The sequence below is a fragment of the Montipora foliosa genome, chromosome 10, assembly GCF_036669935.1.
Source record: "Montipora foliosa isolate CH-2021 chromosome 10, ASM3666993v2, whole genome shotgun sequence".
In the NCBI taxonomy this organism is placed as follows: Eukaryota; Metazoa; Cnidaria; class Anthozoa; order Scleractinia; family Acroporidae; genus Montipora; species Montipora foliosa.
The window spans coordinates 19,419,824-19,437,694 of NC_090878.1; the positions used below are offsets into that span (position 1 = coordinate 19,419,824).

The 17,871-nt window shown below is 38.4% G+C and overlaps 1 protein-coding gene across 2 annotated transcripts in view; it reads right to left on the reverse strand.

Annotated features, from left to right (window-relative positions):
- LOC137974441 (tetratricopeptide repeat protein 28-like) overlaps positions 1-17,247 on the reverse strand; it is a 28,006-nt gene extending 10,759 nt beyond the window's left edge. The window contains exons 1-5 of one of the 2 annotated variants that reach the window (XM_068821426.1): positions 17,058-17,247; positions 16,483-16,535; positions 15,520-15,719; positions 14,917-14,983; positions 7,738-7,804 (exon numbers count right to left, since the gene is read on the reverse strand). The gene's annotated coding sequence lies outside the window, so the exon portion shown is untranslated. The remainder of the gene's footprint in view (positions 1-7,737; positions 7,805-14,916; positions 14,984-15,519; positions 15,720-16,482; positions 16,536-17,057) is intronic. The other variant, XM_068821425.1, reaches the window with a different exon arrangement.
- Positions 17,248-17,871: the final 624 nt, after the last annotated feature.

Here is a 17,871-nt window from a genome sequence, read left to right on the forward strand (position 1 = left end):
GAAGATCGCCAGAACGAGTATGCTGAGAGTGATGAGTATGATGAAGACGAAGTCGAACAGGAAATTCCATAGGAATGGACAACAGAACAATGTATATAGATATTCAGTAAGACTTTCATGACTGTATATATAAAATAGCAGTAGTCGCTATTTTCACTTTCTGCCCTTGTTCCAATATACATGCGAAAATGAATACATGGAACCAGTATCATAAGTTGGCAAAATTATTGATTATGTGTACAAGATAGATTCTCAAATGGAGCCTCCGCAGTATTTGCTTTATCCGTCTCGTCCCTGTGCTATGGGCCATAGGAAAATGATTAGTTGAAGTTTTTATATCTGAACTCGGATAACCAGATATGTATCTGCCTAGTAGTTGGCAAGACAAATGCCATCCTACACGATGCTACCACATATATCCAGCCTCGGTTCCATGTATGGGGTCACGTGACACCACAAAGTGGCACCAATCGATGCAAGATGTCTAACTGACTAAGGTGAGCAGGTTTGGCATGATAAGGATTTTTTTTGACAAATTTATGGAAAATTATGTGTTTGCTCGCTTTCATGCGTAAGGTCACGTGACCTATGTAAATTAGCGTACATCAACAGGGAGGATCATGTCCAATCATGTGAGCAAGTTTGGTGTATTTTCGTCCATTATTAACAAAGTTATGAGGAATTATGTGTTTTAGCCTCGTTTCCATGCTGGATTTCATGGGTCAGAATTTTAACCCCCCTTAAAAGCCGTCTGAGCAAGTTGCAAAGCTGGCACCAAAACGTTTCATGTTTAGTAGGTCCTAATGAACACTTTTACACTAGGTGCTTGCTTTCAGCACGAACTTCACACGGGACCACATTTGCTCCCAGACTAATACGTGTGTGTTTATTTACATTACAAGGCCTTTGTCTCTTAGGTCTGATTATTTGGTTACCTAGTTCAAGGCAAAGAAACTTCCACTAAACTCTCGGAAAACTAATTCTTTATTCTATTTAAGCATCGAGAGAAAAGACGTCATCTTTCAATGCAAATCTGCAAAAATTATTAAAGAACTGAACAAATCCTAGAACGGTCTTTCTTGGAGATGTGCTTGACTAACATCTTTCTTGGAAACCATGTATTTCTCAATTGGCTTGCAAAATCTCTGAATCCTACAGCATTTAATTTCAGGTACAGTTGCTCTTCTAAATTTTGTTTCAGAACTCTGTACTACTGTTTAGTTTATCCTTATAGTCATTATTGTATTATTGTGCAGTTGAAGAATGATTTTCATTTTCAACTCTGTAGAACTATTCTTCGCAACTTCTGGTACCTTCTAAGTACTAGAAAGCTTGTGGCAAAAGAAAAGAGGTTTAAACTGATGCATACTTCCCTTTTTTGCAATGGAAACACGAAATAAACAAAACTAAAGCCTTAGAATACCCTTCAGATTTATCACTGAATTGTATGGCACCCACTTTGAAATAGGGAGACGAGTAAGGCTTCGAGAACGCTATCTAAAAACATCATTTAGCATTATTGTAATAATTTCGTGAGTATTGCAAGTCGTTTGGCGTGAAAGGTGCACATAAACATCCCTGAACTAAGCTTGTCATGAATGCGTTGCTAGTGTTTGGGGAGAAAATTGAAAATTCATCATCAGGTGCTCTCGTTCTCCACAAGACCTCAAGTTTGATCATTTCACGTCGTTGTCAAGACAAGAACGGCAAAGAAATGTATCAAAATGAAAAACGCACGTGCAGCGCGTGCAAAACTATTTATTTTGCTCATTGAACTTATTGTTATGTTGGTTTCTCATAGCCATTGTCATCGTCGGCCTTTCTTAGGCCTCGTCCACGCTCATCCGGATATTTTTTAATCCGCAACTTTTTCTTTCCGAATTTAACAACAACTTCATTTCCCATTTGAGAGGTTTACAGTAATGGAAAATCCTTAACCTAAACAAAGAAATGAAAGAAGAAACCAAAAATAGAAACCAAAAATATTCCCATCCAAACGTAGCGTATTCAAATCGAATTTGCCCCTACACGCATCCGAAGCGTATCTGGATTCACTCCAGTACTCAAGACTCCTCAAGGAAACAGAGGTAACAAAGCATGCGCCATAAAGAAATAATATTGTCCTCGGCAGCCATCTTGAGAATTGATTTCACGGCAAGGAACTCAGCTCGATCTTGTTACACCATCCGAATAAAAACATTTTCCAGATTTAGCGTCCACAAGGTTCTGGATTCATAGTGGATTAAAAAATATCCACTTTGGAGAGCGTATTCAAAAAGTTCGGCGTGAGTTCAGGATCTATTGGACTGTGACATCATAGAAGAAGTCAATGGGCTCGCGCCATGGGTCACCCCAACAGTAAACATTCCAAAGGCGGATGATGACATTCATTTGTGCGTCGACATGAGGCGACCAAGTGGGTCCATACCCAATATCAACTGTAGATGAGTTGCTGCACAACATGAATGGTACAACAGTTTTTAGCAAGCTAGTGTAAATACATTTAGCTGGAACTTCAGAACTCAAGGGTCACGCCAGATCACCACTCTCGTAACACACAAAGGCCATACACATACACAGTTTTAAGTGTTTGGCGTAAGTTCAGCAAGTGACCTCCACCAACATGGGATATCAATTGCTCAACATGAGATATTTACAGGACTCTGCGCAAGACCATGGAACGCTTGAGGAAGCATGGCTTGCCTTAAAATGTTGACAAATGCCCGTTTAGTTTACAGTGCTTATGGGCATCATCCTGTCTGAGAAAGCAGTCGGCCCGAGGGAGGAAAGAGGTATTGCTCTGCATGAAAGAAGGGAGCCTGTAAGAGTCAGCAAAGTAAGATGCTTTCGAGGACTGGCTAATTATAGCAACACATTCATTCGCCGTTTCGCTACCATCAAAGAGCCGTTCCAAACCCTGCACCCGCATCGAACGTTGCATGATCCACCTACAACCCTTCAATGTGACTGAATGGCCCTCTTTCCTGTTTGATAAATCACAACAAAGCAGCAAACCATCATTGGTCTGTAATCCACGAACCGAAGTGATTTTTCGTTTCCGCAGATGTTAGTCGGAGAGTGTATCAGGGGCACCCAACGAGAATATAGTTCAAAACCACTTAAACATAGCATTGTTAAACGTATTTTAGTATTTAAACGGTAGATATGGGCATATTTTTATCCCCTAAAAATTTTTCATCTGTTCGGATTCCCTAGCTGAAAGTCTAGTGATCCGAAAATTATAGGGATCAAAACTTACATTTTCGAAAATTTCAACCAGAAAAAAGGCCCCCGAAAATTCTAGGTGACCTTTTTAGGGTAACAATCCGTTAAAAATGATCAATTATACCATTTTTTAGATGTTTGAAAATCCTAGGACAGGCAGGCAAGCAAGGAATTTGAGAACAAATGCTCCGAAAATTCTAGATCTCAAATCGTCTTCCGAACAGATATCTTCCGAACATTGACGTTGGGTGCCCCTGGTGTATCACTACAAGAGAAGTTGAGGAACATCTGCAGTGGATGAAGAGTTCAAAGCTCTGAGAAAGGCAATCAAAACTGGTCGATTAGAGGAATGCAAGGCTTACGCACCAGCTGCAGGTAAACTGTGTGTAATTAGGCAAATAGTCCAAAGATGTACCCACACTGTACTACCAAGCAAGCTAAGATCTCAAGCAATTGCCTTGATCCATGAGAAAGGGGCACTTGGGAATTGTCAGGAAAAATCAAAATCAGAGGAGTAAATTATGGTGACCTTGTATGGAGAAGGCAGCGGAGAAATTCTGCAAATCCTGCTGTAAGTGTCAGTTGGTTGCTTGTCCAAATCCACCAAAGCCATTGAAGCCAAGAGCATTGCTAGAATGCCCTTGGCAGGACCTGGTTGTACATCTTCTAGTGTGACCACTCCCAACTGGACATTCGATTATGGTCATTGTTGACTACTACAGCCGTTATTATGAGTATGTGGTGAAGAAAATTTTAGCCACCATGGTCTTCCCTTAACATTGAAGTCAGACAATGAATCTCCATTCAGCTCAAATGAATGCCAGGAATACTGTAAGCAGAATGGAATTGTGCCCCTTGAAACATTACAGGGCTGCCATTAAGGGCCGGGGACCAGGGATTTCCCACAGCTACTATGAGCACGACCCCCCGCTACTTTAAAATAGAACCTCAAAGTCTACATTGAGAATGAAATATCTATGAAAGAAAATGAGTAAACTTGAAATTTCTGGAACATGCAAAACCTCTGCTTTACAATAAATGCAAGTTGGAGTTCGTCCACAAAAAGACCTTCCCCAGGTTTCTGTTGCGAAATGTAGGCGCACAACTCTCAGTTGTCAATTTCAATATGTCAAGAATGAATGAGGCAGAGGAAACTCGAGACCTCTTTTTACGAGTGCAGCCTCAAGTCAATCGAGTCAAAGAAATGTAGACCCCAATATCTCCCCATTTAAGTAGGATCATTCAGAGTCTTGATTCTTGTGTGTACAAGAAGGCACTCAAGCTTAGAAAACTTAATGCAAACAAAGCGTAAACGATAGCCAAAGTTAAAACTCAAATTCTGGCCGCTACTGTATGTTGATGTATTTCTGCTAAAAAACCAACATAACGTCTCCATACTAAACTCTTTTAATTTTGACGGCACATTTTGATAAAAAAAACCCTTTTATGGAATATCACAAAGCTCTGAGACTTGAAAACACTTGGTTGCTTTAACTATTCTAATTCTAAATTATTTATTTATTTATTTACTTATTTATTAGCAGAAGCGACAATCAAGAAAACAAAAAAGGCCCATTTTCCAATAACTACATATTGCCGGTTGTCTAATGTGCAATACGTCACAGGAAAGGTCCATTTTGTCACCAAGAGAATCATTTCTGAGTCTCAGAAAAAGCCGAAAGTCATGATTCGTGAGTTTTTTGTTCAGAACCAGCCTGAGCTTCTTGACCAATGGAGTAGCAGCATAAAAAGCACAAAGCTTCACATTATTTCTCATACAATCCCTGACAAAATTAAACAGCTGAAGGCACGCATTTATGGGAAGAAATGCAGTCGAGTTATCTCAAATCTAAAATGTCAGGAGATACCATTCCGAGTTTGGAAGCTTTAGACTCAAATGAATTAAAAACAATACTGCTATACATGCACTATTGTATTTTTGTAGCTGCATGCATCCTTTGAAGGATGTACAAGAATACATGCTATTCATATGCCAATAAGTGGATGCATAATGATTTCTAGAATCTACACTAATCAGGGCTTCTGATAGGATGCGGAAAAAAATTAGAAGATTATGCGGAAATTTTTGGCCATATTATGCGTAAACATGCGTTGATATATGCAGAAATTACACCGGATTATGCGGAAATTTAAACATTTATAGAACTACATGTAATAATTAGGCCCGTCCAATATATTTACACGCTTATGGTAAATCAGGACTCGAAATTGCGACCAATACAGTCGCCTTTTCCCTTTGCGATTAAGATATCTGGCCGAGTTGCCAATTTGCGACCAGCATTCACCGTTAAAATAAAAGGGTTAGTAATCGGCATTTCTCCGAAACTTTTGCTAAAGGAAATAAAGCGATAAAAAATTTTTTTGTTTCTTGTAATGAACTTTGTTTCAATTTGGAGATATGGAGAAAAATTGTCATGTGGTTGAACCACGATCCATACCCTCGATCATTCACCATTTTCAGCGGTTTTTTACACATACGTATTGCGGGCTCTTTGTTTTGTACAACTTCATCGCAATGATTGTCCCTACTTTACCAGAGTTACAAATGATGCAATTTAATTTGCTACTATAACTTGCGGCTAAATTTTCATACCTTGCATCTTTTTTTAAAAACTTCGAGCCTAGGGTATGTTATGAAAACGGTTTAACTAGAGTCCAAGCTCATTCCCGAAAAATGAGTGGAAACTGCTTACGAACTTTTCATCTTGCGAACGAAATGGCGTGTTTTCTTCAATGTTCAGGAAAATAAGCTTTTCAAAATAGTCAATCTCTTTGGCTTTTGTGTTTGTGAGGGTGGTAAGCAGCTGCTTTATCACTAATTAGTAATATCAGGCATTTCTTCAGTTTTATGCGGAAAATATCGTCATTGTGCGGAGGATGCGGATTTTAGCGAATTATGCGGATCCGCATCGCCGCATCCTGTCAGATGCCATGACAATTGCAGTTTTGCCTCAATTTAAGCTTCAAACCCTAGGCACTTATACTTTCAATTCTTCATTCATCCAACAGGGAAAATAGAATCATATACATGTATATGGATCACAAGTGAATAATGGCAGTGATTGTTTCCACTGTAACCCACCAACAACATAACATAACATATAGCATAGAGCTTGTTTGCATCGCGTGGGTGGGTGAATTACGTCGCCCACAAGTTAACTCATGATACTGTTGATGTTTACACGACAACTAAAAAGAACCATGGATCGCATATCCGATTTCACATCATTCTTTACCAGTCTTTATGCGCGGCCAGATGGTTTTCGTCGATTCGCAAGTGTTGTTATGCTTATGTTCGTAAAGTATATTAATATTAACGTCCAAACTAGAGAATTTCATGCCAAATTGTATGAAAGGGTAGGATACCATTTAAGAAATCTTTAAAGTAAAAAGGTAAGTAATTTATTTTCGTGAAAGAGGCCTCAAAAATTATATGACAAATGTTTCGAGAGTAAAATCCGCCATTTTGAAGGATAATGTTATGTGATATTGTTACCGAGTCTAATGCTCCCAGTTTGGAGTGGCCATAGAGTTCTGATAAGAACTGTTTGGTTAGTTTTGCAAGACCGGTTTCGGAAACTTATTCATTATGTAGAACATCATAATAAGCCACAGATTAAAACAACATTGTCTTCACTCGTATGTGTTTTTATTTAGTAGACAAATGTTTCCTTAGTTTGTTTTACATAAGTTCTTAAGCTTTATAGTAAAGTTTGCATGCATTGTACATGCACGGCAACCTGTGTTTAACCTAACTTCCTAGCCTAGCTAAATAATATTGTATTGTATTTACATTTGTAAACTTCTATGAAACTAGAAAAACACTTCATTTTAAACAGTTTTATGATAGAAAAAGACTATTTGCTACGAACTGGCCCATTTAAATGCCTGCATGCCCTGAAAAGCTGGTGGGCTGAAGTGCGCTTCTCTAGGTAATTCTCCCAGAGATCTTGGCCTCTCTGTGTAATAATTCAATCAATAGATAAAATGGCATCTGAAGGTTGGTCAGAGATCTATGAGTTTTTAGGCTAGCCTCTGTTCCTTTTTATACGCAGGTTAGGATCAAAAACTAAAATCCATTGTCTAGTAGCTTTCATACAATTTGGCATGAAATTCTTGCGAATCGACGAAAACCATCCGGCCGCGCAGTCGAAAGTGAACTGCTAAAGAATGATGAGAAATTAAATGCCGCTGACAGACGAAAACTCAAATCGGATATCGGATCGATGGTTCGTTTTTCTGCCTGATAGTTGTCGAGTAAACTTCTTGTTTTGCTTTATCTTATAACATCAACAGTAACTTCGAATGTGTAGGCGAGTTAACTTTATGTGTAGGCGAATTAACTTCAAACGTGTAGGCGAGTTAACTTCGTTGTAGGCGAGTTAACCTGTAGGCGAGTTAACTTGTGGGCGACGCGACCGGTTACCGCGTGGGTCATACATTTAAATACATTGTCTACAATAAAGCTTTAAGTAAAGATGAGCAACTTACCACTGTTGGTCCAAACAGATGCTCTTCTGTGTGAGCTCAAACAGTGGCTTCATCAAGGGAAAGAATTCTGCAATGGTGATTTGATGAGGTTATTACACTTGTCTATCAAAATTAGTCTCTGAATAGAATACTTCTCTTTACACACAGCACAATGCAAACAGAGTGTCATAACTGCGGAATACAGCTGCAGCTCTTAAGAGATACATGTACAGTAACTGTGCACGTGGTGTAAAATTATTACCACCCAGCCCTAGTAGTGTTCTAAGTATCTAATTCTGAAGTGGATAGTTGTAGTGAAAAAATATCACCCATTCTCTTGAAATGTTGTTAAGTATATTCTAAAGTGGATATCCTGATACGCAGTAAAAATAACCAACAACTGCAACATTTTGGCCTATCTCTTTCAGTTTAGTCTCATTGGTTATTCAGTTTTAAATTACAACGAACTTTTTCTTTTTCATTTTTAACGGCTTTGTTGGGACGATAAGTATCTAAGTATCTTAGCTTTAATGATGAAATGATATATGAAATGAATCATATGTGAACTGCGGATATGAAATCAAGTGAAGCTATGATCTTCGCAGTTATGAGCGCAATTTTTGCAATTGCGTAGAGAAGCCTGAAAAATTCAGGACTTCAACGGGGTTTGAACCCGTGACCTCGTGATTCCGGTGCGACGCTCTAACCAACTGAGCTATGAAGCCACTGACGTTGGGAGCTGGTCATTTGTGGGTTCTAATGGTCCCGTGAGGAATGAATCAATGATGAAATGATATATGAAATGAATCATATGTGAACTGCGGATATGAAATCAAGTGAAGCTATGATCTTCGCAGTTATGAGCGCAATTTTTGCAATTGCGTAGAGAAGCCTGAAAAATTCAGGACTTCAACGGGGTTTGAACCCGTGACCTCGCGATTCCGGTGCGACGCTCTAACCAACTGAGCTATGAAGCCACTGACGTTGGGAGCTGGTCATTTGTGGGTTCTAATGGTCCCGTGAGGAATGAATCAATGATGAAATGATATATGAAATGAATCATATGTAAACTGCGGATATGAAATCAAGTGAAGCTATGATCTTCGCAGTTATAACTGCGAAGATCATAGCTTCACTTGATTTCATATCCGATCTTCGGATATGATCTTCGCAGTTATAACTGCGAAGATCATAGCTTCACTTGATTTCATATCCGCAGTTTACATATGATTCATTTCATATATCATTTCATCATTGATTCATTCCTCACGGGACCATTAGAACCCACAAATGACCAGCTCCCAACGTCAGTGGCTTCATAGCTCAGTTGGTTAGAGCGTCGCACCGGAATCGCGAGGTCACGGGTTCAAACCCCGTTGAAGTCCTGAATTTTTCAGGCTTCTCTACGCAATTGCAAAAATTGCGCTCATAACTGCGAAGATCATAGCTTCACTTGATTTCATATCCGCAGTTCACATATGATTCATTTCATATATCATTTCATCATTGATTCATTCCTCACGGGACCATTAGAACCCACAAATGACCAGCTCCCAACGTCAGTGGCTTCATAGCTCAGTTGGTTAGAGCGTCGCACCGGAATCGCGAGGTCACGGGTTCAAACCCCGTTGAAGTCCTGAATTTTTCAGGCTTCTCTACGCAATTGCAAAAATTGCGCTCATAACTGCGAAGATCATAGCTTCACTTGATATCTTAGCTTTATAAAAAAATCCATTTAATTTGTTTTGCACATGAGAATAATGTATCAATTCATCCATCGTATTTTTCTTATGAATAGGTTTAAATTCAAATTGTAAAACTCATCACAGCTGAAGATGGCATAAGCATGTCGAAACAGTCATATCTTGTAAAAATTTTAAAATGTTGTTTTATTTCTTCAAAAATAGTTTAAATATTACGCAACATTATCTCCTTAACTGAAACTGTGTTTTACACACCTCAAAGAGTATTGCACCGAACTCAGAGGATGTACCGAGTCACATTTACTCATCAGTTTTGTCAAGCATTACAAGAGGATCAGAAGGGATACTCTAAGCAGTTGGGTTAAGATTTCACTGGATGCTACTGGAACAGACACAATGCAGTTCAATCCACATAGCACCAGAGCAGCCTCCACTACTGTAGCTAGAGGGAATTCAATCAGCTTGCAAGAGATTCTTGATACAGCTGCTCTTCTATGACCACATTTTCTCGTTTTTATGATACATGTAAGCCTATCGTTCAAGTAACAGTTTGACACAGGTGCTCTTAATGTTGCTGTTATGAAATAACTAATTGTTGTCTGTAAGGGATGACATGGTAATACACCTGTTTACAGTATGTTGTGGACTTTGACTTGTCTGTTGCTTTGAAATCTTATGTAAGCCACAAGCCACTGGTAACGATGTAGAATTTAAAAATTAAAAGCGTCTTAACTGTAAGGTGAAGTTTGATTGAAATTCTGCTGAGTTACAACTGACAGTGCCTCGAGGGATTACATGCAGGGTCCGAAATCAACTTTTTGGTGCAGGTGCCAGCTGGCAACTACAAAAACTTTTCAGTCGTCAGATGCAAAAGTTTTGTCGCAAAAAGTGTCCATAATTTTCTAATCCTGATCATAGACAGAAAACGTGAATTTCTAAAATACATTAATTTTTATGCAGAGTTTCAAGTATTTGTATTTCCTACTTTGCGAATGATCGAAAAAGGATCAAAGACTACACTTAGAGCTTTCAATGCATTTCCATTGAAACAAATCGAAAGGTGTCGAAGTTTGAAGATTGGACATAACCTGTTTCGTTAGGAATGTACTTACCCAGTACAAAAGGCGGGCTAGCATGAATTACTAGCATCACTCACAACTGATTGACTGTGGCATACCCGGTGAAAGGAATACTGACATAAGTTATGTAGTGGCTACAACAACTTGCAAAAATAATAATGTTGAGACACTTTCATTTAAAAACACCTTTTCTAGCTTCCAATACCCGCCGTATCTAGAATTTAAACCCTTCCCACTCCTCATTTCAATGTTGACTACTTAAGTTTCCGACACTTTTTTTGTCTTGCTAGCAACACTGATGGGGGGGGGAAGGACTGCAGTGCGAGAGATAAGGTTAGGTCAATTAATAACGCCCCAAGAAGGTGAGGTGTCGCCACTACATGTATTTTTGCAACTTGTTGTCTGATTGATTCCAATAATTTTGCAAGTGCGGATTTGAATCCTGTAGGGAAAATTTTCAACTTACAAAAGCAGGAACTAAAGAAACAATAATTGTTAGATATCGTGTACTGTAAGCTCTGAAACATTTTAGAAGTTTGCGCGCGAATTGCAAAGCACAATGTACCAAACACGAAAGGATATTAATTACTAACATATGTTGGCATCGATTTTCAAGTGTTTGGACTTATCATCGCTAACAGAAGACTCCGTACTATGTACTAAAGCGAGCAAAGTATTTTGCACTGCAGACCTGATGCTCCGAATGTTACACATGGCTTGTATTACATGTACGTAACACAATAACATTTATTGTGTTCCTTGCTGATGTCAATGGGGATGGTGGCATTACAGTTGAAAATCGTATCTTCCAGGAAACAGCACAATTCAACTAGTACTTTCTTTTCTACTCAATCCAACACATTACCAGATGATTCATAATAAAGTTCACACAGTTAGAAACCCTAGTACATATCGTCTATTCCATTTACCAACGGTCTACCTTCCAAACAGAGTCTACCATCGCCACAGCAAGAAATGGCATCATATTATTTTCTCAGTGAAAAGCTGTGGTAGACCGCATAGACCGTTTCACATAAATGTCATAATGCGTAGCTGGTACAAATTTTGTCACTTCTGTACCTCATTGTAAAACAAATCTCGCAAAGGATTTAGCACAATCAGGTAGTTGCTTTTGCTCAGTCGGTCATTCCAAAGAACAATGAACCTGACACGTCAATTAGAAGACTTGCTACTAAGCGTTAGCAATCCCTTCTCTGAAAGGAGACTAACGCGAAAGCAATTAAGTACATGTAATGTTAAAAATGGACCTGTATGAAAATGTATCTTTGTACAACAATGTTTGCTAAGGATTTGTTTTTCCCAAAGTGGATGTTCCCTTTTCATGGCATGTGATTGCAGTTAAAGGAGAGGTAATGTCTGTTTCTCATACGCAAACAACAGCTAATTTTGTACATGTTGCGCGTGTTTTAGATGTCAAGTGTTGACCGAAATATACTTGTTTAAGGCAAATTATTCCGAAATTGGTTCCAGGATGTTTCTACATTGTACCGTACTGTAAAAAGCGAAAGGATGGAAATCACACCTTTTGATGTACATGTAGCAAATTATGTGTACATGTATTTCCGACTTGACTCACAGAAAGCACTGAAATGGCTTCAATTTACGTCATACTGAAACCCCGCCAAAATCCAGGCCATTTTCCATTTACAGTAGATCAGAGAATTACACCTTTTTTCTTTTTGGAGCACCATATTAAATGCAAAGGATATATGCTTTCCCATTCCAATAAACAAAGTGACCGTATGGCAATACAGTGACAACCAACTCAGACAATCAGCGTCAAAATTGTTGCCACGTTGACCATTTCTACCCCCTATGCTGCAAGTGTTTCCGATCTTACTGTTATACAAAGGTTTCTACAGAGATGCTACAAGAGGCGTTATACGTCGGCCAATTACAATATATATGAACTTTTGGCGAAAAGCGACAGACGCCTTTTTTGTAGCCTCAAACGCGATTATCATCCATTAAAAAGCTTGCTCCCAAGGTACAAAGACCATACTGTAAACCTTCTAAGGAACTCCATCGTCAGGCCCTGCATTAACACTGAACGTTTTAAAGATAGCTTTTTTAATAGATTAATTTTTAAATATAATCTAGCTGTGTAATCTTTTTTATTCATCTTAATCATTGTAATTTTTATTGTAACATCAGATATGTAATTTTATCGGATGCTTTTAATAAAGACATTATTATTATTATTATTATTATTATTATTATTATTATTATTATTATTATTATTATCATTATTATTATTATTATTACTATTATTATGCCGCATTTCTTCTGTCTTTTAGCCTTCTTAGGTAGTCCAATTTACCCCCTTGCCCCGCGAACAATGTTTTAGGGTGATTCCTGGGATATTTGGGTACAAATAAGCGACATTGAAAGGGGGTGGGGGAGGGTGGGTCTCATCAATAATTAAGAGCACGATTCAAATTATAGTGTTATTTTACACGTAAAAAGAACTGTTTAAACATAACATTGTGTCAACTAATTTTGTCGCTGATTGTAGTTCACAGGCACTCCACTTTAAATTATAATTTAATGTGGAGTGCCTGTGAACTACAATCAGCAACAAAATTAGTTGACACATTGTGTTGAAACAGTTCTTTTTACGTGTAAAGTAACACTATAATTTGAATCTGAAAGAAACAATTCAAACTTAACAGAAACATTAAGAACCCCAACTGGCCACAACACCAAGGGAAGCTACATGTATACGTGAACCAACCCCAGCAATACCCGAGACACCATTAAGTGAACCTCTGACCAGGAGTGCACCAATTTAGCACGTCAAGCAAGTGTGTAGACTAGTAGAATAGGAATTCATATGCAGTTACTATCCGTAGGAGTATTGTACAATGTAGCAAGCTGAACAACAGTGGATAGCTTGCCAGCCAAAGCAGTCATGCCAGCTCCACCAAGGTGTGAAACAGTCTACCAAACAGATACAAGCACTTTGGGTTGGAATAACAACCTAGTCATTGAGGAGTTCAGCTCAAACTTTGTGATCGAACATTCCATTACCTCTCTTGTTTGAGGCACTTATTCTAACCAAGCAATTTAGTTTGATTATATAAAAGACAAGCAAGGATCACTTTTATCTTTCATCTATAACCCCCACTTGACCTACATGTACACACTTCTCTCACATGGCTGCTTGGTAAGAATTCAAAGCTCGTCAAGTATGGCTAATGACAATGACTATTGTTCGAGTCACTTCTAGACTGCCAGACACAGGTGTCAATACCTTCGTACAAAGTGAAATTCACTTTTGCCTTAAATTAACACAGAAACAAACTGTTTTGTTCATCAGGAGATTATAACTTGCAACCTTTTGTCATTAAAAAATTGACAGGTATTAATTTCTTGATGCACTGTATGCCTTTTTTTCTTCCTTTAATAACTTACATGCCATGCAAGAGTACCGCTGACTTCAATTTTGTCACTTTTGAGAACATTGTTTTTAACTTTTCTGTTACATAAATGACATACTACTGTAGATAGGAAAAGGTGAGGCAATATTACATTCTCAAATTCCATTACACTTGAAGGTCTACAAACTGGCTGAATATCTACAATCATTGCAATGTGACTACTGATTGTGCATGTTTACTTAATGAGCATAAAATTACGAAGATTTATAACTCTTGCAAAACCGTCCAAACACACATTAAGAAATAAATATAATTCAATAATGAGACTATCCTGTTCTTTTAACTTCTGGACCACAACTTAAAAAGAAGGCCAACAATGTAGCCCTCCCCTCCCCCACCCAGGACAATGTTGTTCAGGAAGATGAGCAAAGAAACAAAGAACCCATCTATATCTTGACATAGTGTTGTGGTGAAGGGGGATGGAAGGGGGGGCAGGGGAGGAGGGAGGGGGAGGATCCATTTCCGATAAAAGCCCTCAAAATCAAACAGCGGAAGGCACGCATTTACAGGATAAAATGCAAGACTTCGAATTATCTCAAATCAAAACCACAAGTCTGAGGTTGGAAACTACAATTGCTTATTACCGTAATACAATACCAGGACACTATTGTCTTCTTGCAGCAGTAACCTTTGAAGAACGAGAAATATATAGTAACTACACACACTATTCATAAGCCAATCTCGATTTGCCTCAGTCAATTAGCTGAACGCTGAGCACCTCAGAGTGAAGTGAACTTTGAATTCTTCATTCATCTGACGTGGAATTTTGAATCGTATACGGATCACAATTGTATGGAAACACATTGTCTTTTACATGAATAATGGCAGTGATCTCTTTCACTGTAACTTATAGACAACATAACACAGCACAAGTTATACATGTACATAATCAGAGTTTATATTCATTGCATGGGTCATCTACAAACACAAAAATTTAGGTAATGATGAGCGCCTTACCACTGTTTGTCCAAACAGATGCTTTATCGTGTGAGGTCAAGCAACAGCTTCGTCAATGGCAAGAACTCTGCAATGGCAATTTCATGCAGTTAAATAAATTACTTGCACAGAACTCAGAAGATACAGAATTACTAATCAGTTTTGTCAAGCCTCAAAAAAGGATAAGAAGGGACACTCTAAGTACATGTAGATGGGTTAAAATTTTGCTGGATGCTGCTGGCACAGACACAATGCAGTTTAATCCACACAGGACCAGAGCAGCATCCACTACTGCAGCTAGAAGGAATTCAATCAGCTTGCAAGGAAAGGAAAAAGGAAAGGAACTTTATTTAAGAGTCTAATCTTCTAGCGCCGTAGAGCACTGCTCCCGTTCTGGCCTTGTAGCTCAGTCGGTAGAGCGGCGGTGATCTAATCCGAAGGTCGTGGGTTCAAATCCCACCCTGGTCAGAGTTTTTCTCTGTCCTTGTGTGGGCCCAATTCCAATACTAGGGTTGATCCCTGATGGAATAATTGGGTATAAAAGCTTCACAGTAGTGTTAGGCCTCACTATAACTTAGAACTATTATTCTCAAATGCTACTGAAGGACAATAACTAACGATTACCTAAAATTAGGCTTGGGCCGAGCCGAATTTGTCCTTGTGAATAACGTCTCACATAACCACGGCCTGCTCCCATTCTGGCCTTGTAGCTCAGTCGGTAGAGCGGCGGTGATCTAATCCGAAGGTCGTGGGTTCAAACCCCACCCTGGTCAGAGTTTTTCTCTGTCCTTGTGTGGGCCCAATTCCAATACTAGGGTTGATCCCTGATGGAATAATTAGGTATAAAAGCTTCACAGTAGTGTTAGGCCTCACTAGAACTTGGAACCATTATTCTCAAATGCTACTGAAGGACAACAACTAACGATTACCCATATATGATCCTTTCACCACTTACTTTCCCTTTTCTTAAATTTTTATTGTTATTTTTATTTATTTATATCTTTATGTAAATAGAGTAGACGGTGCTGGGGTGTCTTTTCTTTTTTAATATGTAATTGTGTGTGAATCTGTAATGTATATAGATTTAGTTTTCTTTCTTTTTTTTTCTTGAATTTTTCCTGCATGTTCATAAATCAGTGTGTAAGACTTATGTAATACACAAAATGAAAATTCACTTTAAAAAAAAACAGTGCCTTGAGGGATTACATGCCCAGTCCTCCCTCCCAACCCTTCTGGTCTCGATTAACCTTTGTGCCTTCTATACAGACACAACCCACGTTAATGTATGCACTTGCTATCTCGTGTAATCCATCAAGGCAAGTGCTGTAACTCAGCAGAATTCCAATCACGACTTTACCTTACATTAAGTCTTGATTAATTTTTAAATCACCTTGCAATGTTCCTTGTAGGAATAATGAATCCGGCTGCATTTAAATTAAGGGTAAGCAATACAGGAAGATTGTCCAAAGTTCAGAGAAAACAACAAGAAGCCAGTAAAAAGTAAGATTAATCAAAACTAGTTGATTACGCATAATTACATGCAGCTGTTCTTGTTAATTAAGAAATGAGTATCAATGAGCAACTTACCACTGTCGCTCCAAATGGATGCTGATTGCCGTCAGGTGAAAAAACGGCTTCGTCTGCAATGGAAAGAAATGACTCTGCAGTTACGATTTGATGTGGTTATTAAATTATCAAGTCTATCTCCAGATAAAACGATCATGTTTACAGTAAGGACACTTGAACCGTGAACACTTGACATTTTTGTGTATATTTCGACTACTAAGAAATAAAGGCTCTCTTATGATGTATAGTGTTACACGTATAGCATTTTGTAAGTGTAAAAACATTAAATACTCTTGTCAAAAGGACGAGCCCACATTTACTAAAAAATGTACAAACAAATATCAAGTGTTCATGGTTCGAGTGTCCTCACTGTAATATGTAGAGAGTTCATCCTTACACATAACTCAAAGTAACTTTAAATTCGGCGATCAAATTCTGTAACTTTATGAGACAGTTCTTAAACTCTCTCATAAGTGTTAAAACACGGATCGATGATGTTTCAGTTCTGTCGCAAAGCGAGACATAAGACGTACAAACGCAGGTACAATTAGTCTGCTACACGTACATGAAGCTGCTTTGGTGGTACATGTACTTACGTAGTTATTTTCCACAGTGAAATTTGTTAAACGTGTTCTGGGATCCTTTCAATTTTCCAACCACAAACTTCCAGTCTCTCCTTACTTGTCTTATCACAAATGACCGACAATCACATCGATGGAACTGAAAAAAGAGAGAGAGAAACGTCCATGTTGCGATAAAATGCTGAAAGGCACTTTTCCACGATAATCAGGGAATAAGAGAGACCTTGGGAACGAGGCTGATAGGTATGTCATGTATAGGAACGCATTCTGTCCCAAATGTACAATCATAGACAAAAGTAGTTGGGAAGGTTATGTAAATGAACCACACCAGAGCTGTATTCCAATCTGCTTCTGTTAAAGCTCAAAAGAAATAGTTTCACTTTCTCTTACATAGCCCCCCTCCCCCCTATTCAATGTTGGAAGGTAAGTCAACAATTTTCCGCTGAAACCATTCAGTTTTGCACAACATTGAAGGAGGGGGGAGGGGAGACAAGCAATGAAGACTTCAAAAGTACTAACCTTCCCAACAGTTTTGTCTAGGATTGTATGAGAGTAGGAAATCTGCTTTTAACGCTTATAACTCTCGTAGTATTTGACATGTGGCTTCCATTTGTTATTCTGGACACGTTCTTATAATGTACTTTCCAATGCATAAATAAAATCTCACAATACTGAAATTTGGTTAAAATCATCGTTTTATGATTTGGATTTCAGACTTGCGTGACGCTTCACAACGTTACTCCAAAATCCGTTCTGTTGGGGAAGTGTTTACTAAGAATGCCATAAAAAATACATTTTTGTTGTTTTATGTTTCATACTTGTTAAAAGA